Here is a 13,962-nt window from a genome sequence, read left to right as displayed (position 1 = left end):
ATTTAACATCTGTCATCAATTTTGGTTTTGGCTTTGAATGACATTGTTTAGAATTAAATTTGTTTATGTAACATATCATTTTTTCCCAAAGTCTTGTGAATCCAAAATGTCAGAATGTTTATTGAAGAGAGATGAGGCTGTTAACCTTCCAATAGAAAGGTTAGGTGTCCGTGGCCAGTAATAGTCTTATCAGACAACTCCATTTGGCAATAGGCCATCTCCTTTGCTGCTGTTTATCATTTTCTGTGTGAGACTAAATTATAGCCAACATAGCTTTGTGTTGGTTCTCTGTTAAAAAAAAAATCCTCTAATATAGCAGCTTACTCCAATAATGTGAAACTCACAGTATAGAATATATTATAGCAAAATAAATGAATTCATTGTTGTGTTACTTAAATCAGAAGCATGGACTTTAGTAGTCTTAAGAATAAATAGATCTGAATTGTAAAGAGTCTGATTGTTAAATGACTGGAGTCATTTTCTGTCATAGGCCACAAAACTTTAAAAGGTCTAAGTGCTTCTTTTAGACAGAAATGCGGAAACTAATTTTACATGAATGCATGTTCTAACAAGATTAGTAGGCTTATTCTGGCCTCTAAATTATACTTTGTTCATCACGAGGAAAAAGGCTTGTAACTACTTCAGTGGCATCCTATTTTTGTTATGATCTTATGTTATTTGCCTTGGCACTCTGCTGAAAGTATATGCATTTGATAAAATGTATATATTAACCTTTAATTTCCTAATTATTGTTTTTGGGTAGATATTTAATATATTTTATTTGTGTTTTCCATTATTTGTGATAAATACATTGCTTGCCCAGTAAGTAAGTAAATAGAAGAAGAAAATATACTCTTTTTGTATCATGGGGAAAGGAGAGCAGGGATATTTGTAAACAATAGTGAAATCTACTACAGTCCATTTTCTTACACATAAGACCTTCTCTTCCATTTATATAAAGTGTGTACTTATTGCCCAGCTCCCTCATCCAGGAGGAATCTCAGAAGTCTCATCTAATGGTTTAAAAACCTTGAGGTAAAAATATAAGGTGTCTAGCCCCGTCTCCCTCCACATTCAACAGTCAGTGGTGAAACGAGACAGGATAACCATAACAGACCCTTCCATTGGAAAGGGAAGAATGGAAGGCATACAGCACACAGCATTTCTGCACTCCTGTCCTATGTTATCGTCTTCTTCACTGTGAGTCAGAACTCTTTGCTTAGGCTTTCTGGTAGCAACTCCTTAGTCTGTTGCTCATGGGTCTTGATTCTGCCCTCTGGGAAATCCTTCTATTACCATGATCTTGCTTGGTCATGTATGAAGAGGGCGTTGCAGAATCTATCTTCTTTGGAGTTTGAGTGTTGAGTCTAAAGCCATGAAGGGGGGTTTGGTACAGATACACATATATACAAACATATATAGTTATTTACAATATGCATATATGCATGCACACATACATCTGTATCTATATATATGCACGTGTATACACAGGCCTTGCACACACACACACACACACACAGCATGCACATTATATTAACAGAGTTTGAAAACTCTGGTTCAGAGACACAGCGCCCACACTGTAGCTTGTTTCACTTCCCTGTGCCTCGTTTTCCTGCAGGGTGACCCCGCGAGAATCAGATTTATTCTGCACATGTAGTGAGGTTTGTATCACAGGAGAAATGATGAATCTTGGAGTTTCTATAAGGCAGCTGGTACTTGCGCCTCTCCCTTCCAGATCTGGATATGGAGAGAGGGACCTTTGGTCAGGAATGTGAACAGATACTTCTGGGGGAGATGCTCCTTAATCTTCTGGGACGTCCTCATCTTTACCTTCCAAGATTTTGTTGCTCTTCAATTATACTTTAATGTAATTTGCCAGTAATATTTTTTTCATAAAGTCTTTTTTTTTTAAATCTGGCTACACTGGGTCTTAGTTACGGGGCATGAGATCTCCGATCTTTGTTACAGCATGCCAGATCTTTTAGTTGCAGCATGTAGGATCTAGTTCCCTAACCAGGGATTGAACCCCAGACTCCTGCATTGGGAGCACAGAGTCTTAGCCACTGGGCCACCAGGGAAGTCCCCATAAAGTCTTGAATGTGCTTGGAAAATACCCATCACATTCAGACATTTTCTGCCTGGATGTTTGAGATTTCAAAGATGGTCCTTTTAAAAATAACTACTTTCTTTAAATATAATCTGTACACATGCAATTCACTGATTGAAAGTGTACCCTTCAGTGGTTTTTACGTATTCACAAAATTGTATAACTGTCATCACAATTCTGGAATATTTTTATCGCTCTAATAAGAAACCCATCCATTGAAAGGCACTCTCCCATTTTCTCCCACCTCCTTCTCCCACCAAGTCCTTGGCAATCATCTGTATTTTCTGTCCCTGTGGATTTACTTATTCTGGACAGTTCTGTAAATGAAATCATACTGTACCAAATCAGTCCTGTTGTCTTTCACTTAGCATTGTAGTTTTTGACGTTCATCCGTGATGTATCATGTATCAGTACTTCATTCCTGTTTGTTGTTGAAGAATATCAAATACAGTGTTTTATTTTCCCAGCAGTCATTGTCTCTTTTCAACTAGGATGGTGGCATTTTTGACAATACGAAGCCCTGTAAAATGTAGTTGTTTTTGTTGTTACTCTCTGTTTGATTACAGCCAACAACGTGCCTACTCACAGTTCTTTACAGGAAATGCTGGTATCTGACTGATCACTCTCTCCCCTTTAACTAGTTATAGGTACTTTAAGCTTATCAGACATTTTGGTATATATTTTTTTTTTACTTGTGTTCCCTGAGACATTTTGTTCAACTTAATAGGTTTACTGGGGATTGACTTAATCTAACCACAGACATCAACAAAAGGTATACATGTCATGGAATTTCTGAGCTGTCTGATTTCAGTTTCATCTCTTCCTGAACAGGGTGACAGTTCTTTTCTGAGATTGTTTCCTTAAGGTATTAGCTCATTATTTTTAGCAGTAATAGCTAATTCACATTATAATAATTGTTCTTTGAGAACTTATTGTCTACAATCATATGTTGATTATATATGAAATGATTTGTTATACTTTAAAGTGTTATCGACTTACCAACTATTTTGTCACTTTATAACAAGGGTTGCCTTTATCCAGCCTCCACGTATACTGTCTTCCTTTCTATCTCCTGCTTTTGAAGCCAATGCTCCGTACTCTAGTTTACTGTAACAACCCAAGTTTTAGGTACCTTTTTTTTCCTGTGCTTTTGTTTTTTATAATCAGCATTTTTTGTAGTAACCCCTATATCATAGTAGGTAATGAAATTGTTCCTACCGTATGATGGTGGGGACAGTTAACGGTGGCTCTCCTCCAAGCAGCAGATTGACTGTGAGTCTGTTCCATGTTCTTCTTATCCTAAGACTTTAATTGCATGAGCAACACCCATCTGAGAAGACATGCTGTTCTTATGGCAGAGACCAGTAGTAACAGAGCTATTAAGCCAAACAGTGTAATTGCATTTAAAGCTCTTTTAGAACATGGCATACATCATATCTGCACACATTTCATTGACCAAAGCAAGGAACATGATCAAGTCCAAAGTCAATAGGTTAGGAAGAATACTGGCAGGACACATGAGGAAAAATGAATGGCAAGAGGAGTATTTGTGATATCTTCTGTGAAAAGAAAGGAAATATGTGATTTTTTTCTTTGTATCAGTGAGTAACTCCCAGTTTGTAAGAAAATGAATGAAGTGATTAGTATCTAAATAGTTTGTTCACTGTTTCAGAATATTCTGTGTGGTTTATTGTTGTATTTGAGAGTCTTACAAGAAAAAGAATTCCATTTCTATCATGGAAATAAAGTTTTATTTCAAATAGGAACTTATATTTTGATGATGCAACACTGAATATTGATTATGAGAGTCTGGAAAAGCAGGATTTTTGAAATCAAACACAGAGTGATTCTGTTTCATAGTTTTCCTGAGTCTTATTAAACATTAACTCATTTGCCATTTTAGAATATTTCAAATGCTTGAATGTGTGCCAGTCTGTAAATTTCATTAATCAAAGAGTTTGGTTTGGGGACACATAATTGATCTGAATTTCATTTTTATTCCACAGTTTATCAGCAAATCAAGTGACAGATTACTAGCAGGTTTATTTTAGTAATACATCTCTTACTAGCAAACCATATATCAATGTTCTAAATTTTAAAGTTTTCTTTCATCAGTTCAGTTCAGTTCGGTTCAATTTCTCCGTCATGTATGACCCTTTGTGACCCCATGGACTGCAGCACACAAGGGTACCCTGTCCGTCACCAACTCCCAGAGCTTGCTCAGATTCATGTCCATGGAGTTGGTGATGCCAGCCAATCATCTCATCCTCTGTCACCCACTTCTTCTCCTGCCTTCAGTCTTTCCCAACATCAGAGTCTTTTCCAGTGAGTCAGTTCTTCGCATCAGGTGGTCTAAGTATTGGCGCTTCAGCTTCAGCGTCGGTCCTTCCAATGAATATTTTAGACTGATTTCCTATTGGAGTGACTGGTTTGATCTTCTTGCAGCCTAAGGGACTCTCAAGAGTCTTCTCCAACACCACAGTTCAAAAGCATCAATTCTTCAGTGCTCACCCTTCTTTATGGTCCAATTCTCACATCTATACATGACTACTGGGAAAACCATAGCTTTGAATATATGGGCCTTTTTTGGCAAAGTGTACCTCTACTTTTTAATATGTTGTCTAGCTTTGTCATAGCTTTTTTTCCAAGGAGCAAATGTCTTTTAATTTCATGGCTGCAGTCACCATTTACAGTGATTTTGGAGCCCAAGAAAATAAAGTCTGTCACTGTTTCCATTGTTTCCCCATCTATTTGCCATGAAGTGGGGGGACCAGATGCCATGATCTTAGTTTTTGAATAATGAGTTTTAAGCCAGCTTTTTCACTCTCGTCTTTCACTTTCATCGAGAGGCTCTTTAGTTCTTTGCTTTCTGCCATAAGGGTGGTGTCATCTGCATGTCTGAGGTGACTGATATTTCTCCCGGCAATGTTGATTCCAGCTTGTGCTTCATCCAGCCCGACATTTCACATGATGTAGTCTGCATAGATGTTAAATAAGCAGGGTGACAATATACAGCCTTGATGTATTCCTTTCCCAATTAAGAACCAGTCTGTTGTTCCATGTCCAGTTCTAACTGTTGCTTCTTGACCAACATGCAGATTACTCCAGAGGCAAGTAAGGTGGTCTGGTACTCCTATCTAGTAAAGGATTTTCCTCAGTTTGTTGTGATCCACACAGTCAAAGGCTTTAGCATATTCAGTGAAACATAAGTATGTGTTTTTCTGGGATTCTTTTGCTTTTTCTATGATCCAGCATATATTAACAATTTGATCTCTGGTTCCTCTGACTTTTCTAAATCCAGTTTGAACATCTGGAAGTTCTCAGTTCATGTACTGTTGAAGCCTAGCTTGCAGAATTTTGAGCGTGACTTTGCTAGCCTGAGAAATGAGTGCAATTATGTGGTAGTTTGAACATTCTTTGGCATTGCCTTTCTTTGGGATTAGAATGAAAACTGACCTTTTCCAGTCCTGTGGTCACTGCTGAGTTTTCCAAATTTGCTGGCATATTGAGCACAGCACTTTCACAGCATCATCTTTTAGAATTTGAAATCGCTTAACTGGACTTCCATCACCTCCACTGGCTTTGTTTAAAGTGATGCTTCCTAAGGTCCACTTGGCTTTGCAGTACAGGCTGTTTGACTCTAGGTAAGTTATCACACTGTCATGATTATCTGGGTCATTAAGATTTTTTTTTGTATAGTTCTTCTGTGTTTTCTTTTTTATTGAAAACTAGTATGTCATTAAAGCGATATTTGAAAAGAACAGAAACAGATCATAATTATCTCATCACTTTGCCACAAATGTCTATTTGCATTTGCAACTAATATGTTCTTGTGAACATGTATATATGGAAATTTATATTTTTAATGAACTTCATATCATAAACATTTCCAACACATCTCTGCTTTAATGACAGAGTTTTAACAATTATATCTAAAATTTACATGGTAAGAAAATTAGTATCAGCTCTTCCTTGTAATCATTCTGAGACAATAGTTAAATGGGTAGTTTGTCTTTTAATATTGATATTTTTGGAATTCTCAGGAGGTCCAGTGGTCAAGACTTTACCTTCCAATGCAGAGAATATGTAGTTCTCCTGGTCGGGAAGACAGAATCCCACATGCCTCAGGACCAAAGAAAAAACATAAAGCTGAAGCAATATTGTAACAAATTGTGTATAGACTTTAAAAATGGTCCACATCAAAAAATCTTTTAAAACGATAGGTATTTTGTTCATTACATATTCTCATTATCTTGTTTTACAACAAAATTTACTTGTCTTATCTTTTCCCCCACGTAGTATATGATTATTTTGTTCAATATATACTTGTATATGTGTGTGTGTGTAACCTAAGAGAGATTGATTTTCATACTACGCTATGAAATAAACCCTGAAATGTATAATTTGGTCAGCAAGATTCCAGATATCTTTGTATTTGATCTATTTATATCAACTGTGGGAAGCTCAGGTGGCTCAGTAGTAAAGAATCCACCTGCAATGCAGGAGACATGGTTTGATCCCTGGGTCAGGAAGATCTGTTGGAGAAGGAAATAGCAACCCACTCTAGTATTCTTGCCTGGGAAATTTCATGGACAGAGGAGCCTGGCGGGCTGCAGTCCGTGGGGTGGCAAAGAGTCAGATATGACTTAGTGAATAAACAGCAACAGCAAATCAGCTATAGCACAATTCATATTTACTTTTGTTGGTTTAGAATGAATATAACTACTTTCTTATGACTGTAATTTAATGATTCTACCTAGAAGAGGAAGAAGCATTTAGCCCATCTTTCATATCTGAATGCAATAAATTCCTCAAGATTTGAAATGCTATGTATGTAATCATACATGAATTATAGATCATAAATAAAATGGTGCCTATTTCATATCCCCCTTAAATATCACATATAACTGATTTGCTTTTATTATAAATATATACTAAGTGTAAGCTGATTTTTAGGCTCTTTTCTTATTTTTTCCTGGGGAATTTCATTTTGCTTCCATAAACTTTGCTTGATGACTCTGAAAATTTGACTTAAACGAAGTCTTAGGTAGTGTGAATTTGGATGTGTCTCAATTTTCATTGAGGGTAAGAAAGTGATTCTCCAGTAATCTTATTTTCCTGTAATCCTCTATTTCCCCAAAGAGGTCACCTGGTGATTGATGTCTCCAAATCACAGTAGATTTCTCAGAATTTGCTTGTCATCCTTCTTGAGCCGTCTTCCCTTTTCAAGTCTCTAGTAATGGATGCTTAGCAATTCTTTCTTTGACTTAAAAAAGAAAAAAATCTTTTCATTAATTATTATGTGTAGGACTATGAGGTTTAATCTGTACGCTGCATATGAATCAGTAAATAAATCAGAAATGCATCAAGATAAATTTATCTACCTTAGCATCTTCACAGAATGAGAACTCCTGTGTAATAACCAGCATCCACATATGTTTATATAAAGAATTGCACTACAGAAGGTCTACTTAGCCCCTACCGAAGCACAGTCCTTTTTAAAATAATACTCTTTCAACATCTTAATTACAATCATCTCTGGCCACTTTGGGCATTTGAACAAAAAGTTCCCCTTCCTTCCTTCCTTTCTTCACTCCTTTTTTTTTTTTTTTATTTACAAGAGGTCGAATTCAAGAAACCCATAAAATTTATCTGATATCGTCCATTTCCAAATGGAAAATCTCAATCGTAAATGAAATGTTTTTACTTTGTTTAAATAGAGACCACCATGAAATTTGTAATGTTATTTTTATCTAGTAAAAATAGCTATTAAAAGCTGCTGTACCACCTTTTACTTGGTACTTTATTCATTTCTAGATTTAACTTATTATTTGGTTAATATGTTAAGAAAATTATTTAAAAAGAGTGAAGAGCTTTATTATTTTTTTGAAGAGCTCTATGTTTATGTAAAAAAATTTTTTTTTCTTTGAGCATATATTATATTCCCACTCATTTTATTTAATGGGCAGAGTTAATTTTTTATTTTTCTCTAGATTCAACTGTTACAATATATGATGCATTTGAATCTTTTTAGACATGAAAATGAAATGGGGAATCTGAGTTCTTGTTTGCAGAGCTGAAGAATGAATTTCACAAACACACAAGCAAGCGACTACGATTTATTAAAGAGAAGGAAAGTACAAAGCCCTCAGCATAGACTCTGAGAGTGGTTAAACAGTCCCCCCAAAGGTGGGACAGCAGTTTTAATAGCCTGAATATCTACATTTTTGGTTGTCTCCTGTCCTTATCAATGCATGATTTTTAATCATTTAAAGATCAAGATGCTTAACTTAACATCTTTATGGCTTCTCTTGATCCTCAGATTAAGTCATCACCCTTTTTCATGCTCCCTGGCCAGTTTACAGTGGACCAGATGTATGAGCTAAAGATTAATGATCACCAGTTGTTTTTCCCTCAGGCATATGGAATAGAAGTTAATTACTGCCCTTCCCTGGATCTGAGTGTGGTAATTTATCAGACCAAGGAATTAACGTTAGGCCAATGGATGTGTATTGAAAACAAGATCTAGGTCTCAGAGTTTGATACTGATTGCCTAGCAATTTCTACCTTAAAAATAGCAATATGGCTGTTGACATTTGTATATTTATGACTCAGCATTTTACGAATTGTTTTATTATTAACTCAAAATGTTACAATTTGCTCTCAATTTGAAAGGTTAGATTTAATTATAATGAAGCATTAAGGATTGATAATTAGAATTTGATATCAAAAGGTCAGTCTATTTATTGTGAAGCTACTTGAATGAGGTGAGAATTTCACTAGACTGTCAGTTCCATCTGTCCGTTAGTGAGCGTGAATACTCCAGCGGGCTTCTATAGGCAGCACTGTCTTCAAGTTCTCCTTCAGTTGTCTTTCTCTCTGTGATCCTGTAATTAGAAAAGTACTATTCGGAATGGTGTTAACAGTTTATGTTGTGCACATAATTGGAAATGAGTCACACAAATTACCTGTTCTTCTCATTTGAGTTAATAGGCATAGGCTATCATTTAAATATATGTTCAAATACTATTTTTAACTCATGGTAAACACAAAGACATTCATAAATAAAAGGAGTTACAGATCGAAGGTCTTTATGCTTTTTTCAAACATTTTATAGTAGAGAAAATGAGCTAATAAAAGGAGTAGAAAGAACATTCATGTTAAGTGAGTGTACAGGTTTATGTGAATTGGGGAAAAGTGCCAGGATAATACTGCATACCTGTAATTTCATATGTACTGATGTTTACATGATAGTCAATAGGAAGTAATATTTATGCAAAAATTCACTTTGTCAAGCTTTAAATTAGTTTGAAATGATTAATCCATTTATTTTTACAGTTAGTTTAAATATCATTATTCTTAATATGTAGTATTATAAATACACCTGAGATCAACATTTCTTTGTCATAAAAACCACATATTGTTATCTTGAAATCAGGTTAAACTTACAAGTTGCATACCATAACTAACTTGCATTACATTTATTTGTTATTTATTGAGTTAGTTAACAAAACATGAACAGCAAGCTTGAAAAAAAATACCTTTCACTGTAATGTTAATTTCTTTTGGTATTATAACTGACATCTCATATTTCAGCCCTAAATAGATTTATCTTAAACAGTCTAGTATTTTATTGTATTTACCTCAAAAGATAGATAAGTAAATTATTTTAACAGTAAGACAGTATTTTCCCTGTGTTTGCTGGAAGATTTTTTTTCTCAACAGAAAAGACACAATTAATTTTTTGTTTTCATTGTTTTACCAAAATGATTTGAGGCTCATCATTTCAGCTACTGAATTGTACAAGTTCTAAAACACAAATATTTTCAAATATAAATCTCAAAACTACTTAAAATAGTAATCTCAGTTCAGTTCAGTTCAGTCATTCAGTTGTGTCCGACTCTTTCAGACCCCATGAACCGCAGCACGCCAGGCCTCCCTGTCCATCACCAACTCCCAGAGTCCACACAAACCCATGTCCATTGAGTCAGTGATGCCATCCAACCATCTCATCCTCTCTTGTCCATTTCTCCTCCTGCCCTCAATGTTTCTCAGCATCACGGTCTTTTCAAATGAGTCAACTCTTCACATCAGGTGGCCAAAGTATTGGAGTCTCAGCTTCAACATCAGTCCTTCCAGTGAACACTCAAGACTGATCTCCTTTAGGATGGACTGGTTGGATCTCCTTGCAGTCCAAGGGACTCTCAAGAGTCTTCTCCAACACCACAATTCAAAAGCATCAATTCATTAGTGCTCAGCTTTCCTTATAGTCCAACTCTCACATCCATACATGACCACTGGAAAAACCATAGCATTGACTAGATGGACCTTTGTTTGTTGACAAACTAATGTCTCTGCTTTTGAATATGCTGCCTAGGTTGGTCATAACTTTCCTTCCAAGGAGTAAGCGTCTTTTAATTTCATGGCTTCAGTCACCATCTGCAGTGATTTTGGAGCCCAGAAAAATAAAGTCAGCCACTGTTTCCACTGTTTCCTGATCTATTTCCCATGAAGTGATGGGACCAGATGCCATGATCTTCGTTTTCTGAATGTTGAGCTTTAAGCCAACTTTTTCACTCTTCTCTTTCACTTTCATCAAGAGGCTCTATAATTCTTCACTTTCTGCCATAAGGGTGGTGTCATCTGCATATCTGAGGTTATTGATACTTCTCCCGGCAATCTTGATTCCAGCTTGTGCTTCTTCCAGTCCAGCGTTTCTCATGATGTACTCTGCATAGAAGTTAAATAAGCATGGTGACAATATACAGCCTTGATGTATTCCTTTTCCTATTTGGAACCAGTCTGTTGTTCCATGTCCAGTTCTAACTGTTGCTTCCTGACCTGCATACAGGTTTCTCAAGAGGCAGGTCAGGTGCTCTGGTATTCCCATCTCTTTCAGAATTTTCCACAGTTTATTGTGATCCACACAGTCAAAGGCTTTGGCATAGTCAATAAAGGAGAAATAGATGTTTTTCTCGAACTCTCTTGCCTTTTCCATGATCCAGCGGATGTTGGCAATTTGATCTCTGGTTCCTCTGCCTTTTCTAAAACCGACTTGAGCATCTGGAAGTTCACAGTTCATGTATTGCTGAAGCCTGACTTGGAGAATTTTGAGCATTACTTTACTAGTGTGTGAGATGAGTGCAATTGTGCATTAGTTTGAGCATTCTTTGGCATTGCCTTTCTTTGGGATTGGAATGAAAACTGACCTTTTCCAGTCCTGTGCCCACTGCTGAGTTTTCCAACTTTGCTGGCATATTGAGTGCAACACTTTCACAGCATTGTCTTTCAGGGTTTGAAATAGCTCCACTGGAATTCCATCACCTCCACTAGCTTTGTTTGTAGTGATGCTTTCTAAGGCCCACTTGACTTCACGTTCTAGGATGTCTGGCTCTAGGTGAGTGATCACACCATCATGATTATTTGGGTCATGAAGATCTTTTTCATACAGTTCTTCTGTGTATTCTTGCCACCTCTTCTTAATATCTTCTGCTTCTGTTAGATCTCTACCATTTCTATCCTTTATCGAGCCCATCTTTGCATGAAATATTCCCTTGGTATCTCTAATTTTCTTGAAGAGATCTCTAGTCTTTCCCATTCTGTTGTCTTCCTCTTTCTTTGCATTGATCGCTGAGGAAGGCTTTCTTATCTGTCCTTGCCATTCTTTGGAACTCTGTATTCAAATGGGTATATCTTTCCTTTCCTTTGCTTTTCACTTCCCTTCTTTTCACAGCTATTTGTAAGGCCTCCTCAGACAGCCATTTTGCTTTTTAAAAGCATTTCTTTTTCTTGGGGATGGTGTTCATTCCTGTCTCCTGTACAACGTCACAAACTTCCATCCATAGTTCATCAGGCACTCTATCAGATCTAATATAATAATAAATGAATAAAATAGTAATCTGGTTATAATTATTGAAAATTCTATAGTCTATTTTGTGTATAAAACCATTGCTACTCTAGCTTTCTCTTGGAGTGGTTGAAAAATAAGAGGACATGAATGCAAAGTAGAATAATATCTTTCTGTATATTCACTGTCTATTTTATGATAAAATTTTAGAAAAATATTTTAGTTTTACTAAATACTTGCCTACTATGTGAATTAAAATGGTAATTATCTACAAATATGTTTTGATTATGTTAAAATTTTTATTATAAAGCATTGGATAAGATTTTGAAAACATACTCTGAAACAATTCATTGATGCAGACTCTTTAAGCAAAGATATCCTCAACATTTTTGTACAATTTCTATAGTAGCGAGAAGTATAGTCATAATACTGAATGTGTTGCCTAGTGGTATATACATTTCATGAAGCCTACCAACATTTCTTTTAGTCTAAACAGGATTTTAAAAATTAAAATACTTCATATAAAAATTCAGATTTTCAGCTTCTGTTGAAAAATTGCAAGACATAGGAGCAATAGACTTAATTCAAAATGACCAATTACCTAGGAGTGAATAGTGCCTACTCCATGTAAACAGGCTGCGTGATATTTTAGTTCACTCCAGGTCTCACCACTTTCTGTTGCTTTCCAGCTTGGAGTTTGCGTCACTCAGTGATGTTACCTGCTTATAGCCACTTCTGATGTTGATCACTCTTAGCATTGTTATTTGCTAGCTGTGTTTCCCTGTTTTCTCACTTGTAAAATAACAATGTCTTTTATTTTTGTTCTACCTCTTTACAACAGGGAAAGCCCTGCTTTGTTAAGGGTTGAGGCTGAAATATTCATGTGTCGAAAGCAACAGTTAACCTACTGAATGCTCGTGTCAGGGAGTAATGAGGCTTAGAATTTGCTGTCGTTTAGTCACTAAGTTGTGTCTGATTCTTTGCCACCCCATGGACTATCGCCCACCAGGCTCCTCTGTCCATGTGATTTCCCAGTCAAAATACTGGAGTGGGTTGCCATTTCCTCCTCCAGGGGATCTTCCCAACCCAGGGATTTAACCTATATCTTTTGCTTGACAGGTGGATTCTTTACCAGTGAACTACCTGGGATGCTAGGGTCAACCTTTCCTAACTGTTGCAGGGCCCATGAGGAGAAAAGAAATGGGGAGAAAACAGGCTGAGAACAATTTCAGGCAGTTAGGAATATCATCGCATTGACTGCAACAATATAATTCCATTCAATAAAGCAGGTCTCAGACACTTTGGTCTCAAGACCATTTTTTATGCTTAAAAATTCTTGAAGTCCCCAGAGAGGTTTTATTTATGTGGGATCTGGGTATATATGTTTATCATTTTATAAAAATAAATTGACAAAATTTTAAATGTAACAAAATTTACTTAAGAAACAACCTAAAACTCATACCTGCTATAATAAATAACATATTCTTTAAGAAAAAAGTATTTTTTTAAGAAATCAGTGAGAAGAGTAGCATTGTTTCACTTTTTATAAATCTCTTTAATATCTTGCTCAATAGAAGATAACTGAATTCCCAAACCTTTTTCTCACATTTAATATGTTGAGATATGTTTATTGGGAAGTACAGCAAGACAGTCTGACCACACAGACAGGTAGTTGGGAAAAAAAAGGAGTGTTTTTAAAGTCTTTTCAGATAATGAAGATATTTGTTTTGATACTTCATTGAAACCTGACAAGTGATAATTTCTTAAAGTTAGTTTCAATATGTAATCTGAAAATATAGCAGTATAATTTTTGTACCCATGCGTGATTGTATAGCATCATGCACTGGTCACTTGGAGAATACTGATTCATTGAATAATTCAGGTCTTCTAAATATTGCCCTATTTCATATTATAGTATCCAAGTATATCACCATCAGAGAATAAAAATAGTCTAAGTATTGGGAAGCTGTCAAAATCACAGTGTATAATATAATTTTTATCTTAAGTC

The 13,962-nt window shown here is 35.9% G+C and overlaps 1 protein-coding gene across 1 annotated transcript in view; it reads left to right on the top strand.

Annotated features, from left to right (window-relative positions):
- Positions 1 to 13,962, top strand: part of ATRNL1 (attractin like 1) — an 808,908-nt gene that overhangs the window by 401,491 nt on the left and 393,455 nt on the right. The gene's annotated exons all lie outside the window — the stretch shown is intronic.

This window comes from Capra hircus, chromosome 26 (assembly GCF_001704415.2).
Source record: "Capra hircus breed San Clemente chromosome 26, ASM170441v1, whole genome shotgun sequence".
In the NCBI taxonomy this organism is placed as follows: Eukaryota; Metazoa; Chordata; class Mammalia; order Artiodactyla; family Bovidae; genus Capra; species Capra hircus.
This window is presented reverse-complemented; position numbering and strand designations above follow the sequence as displayed.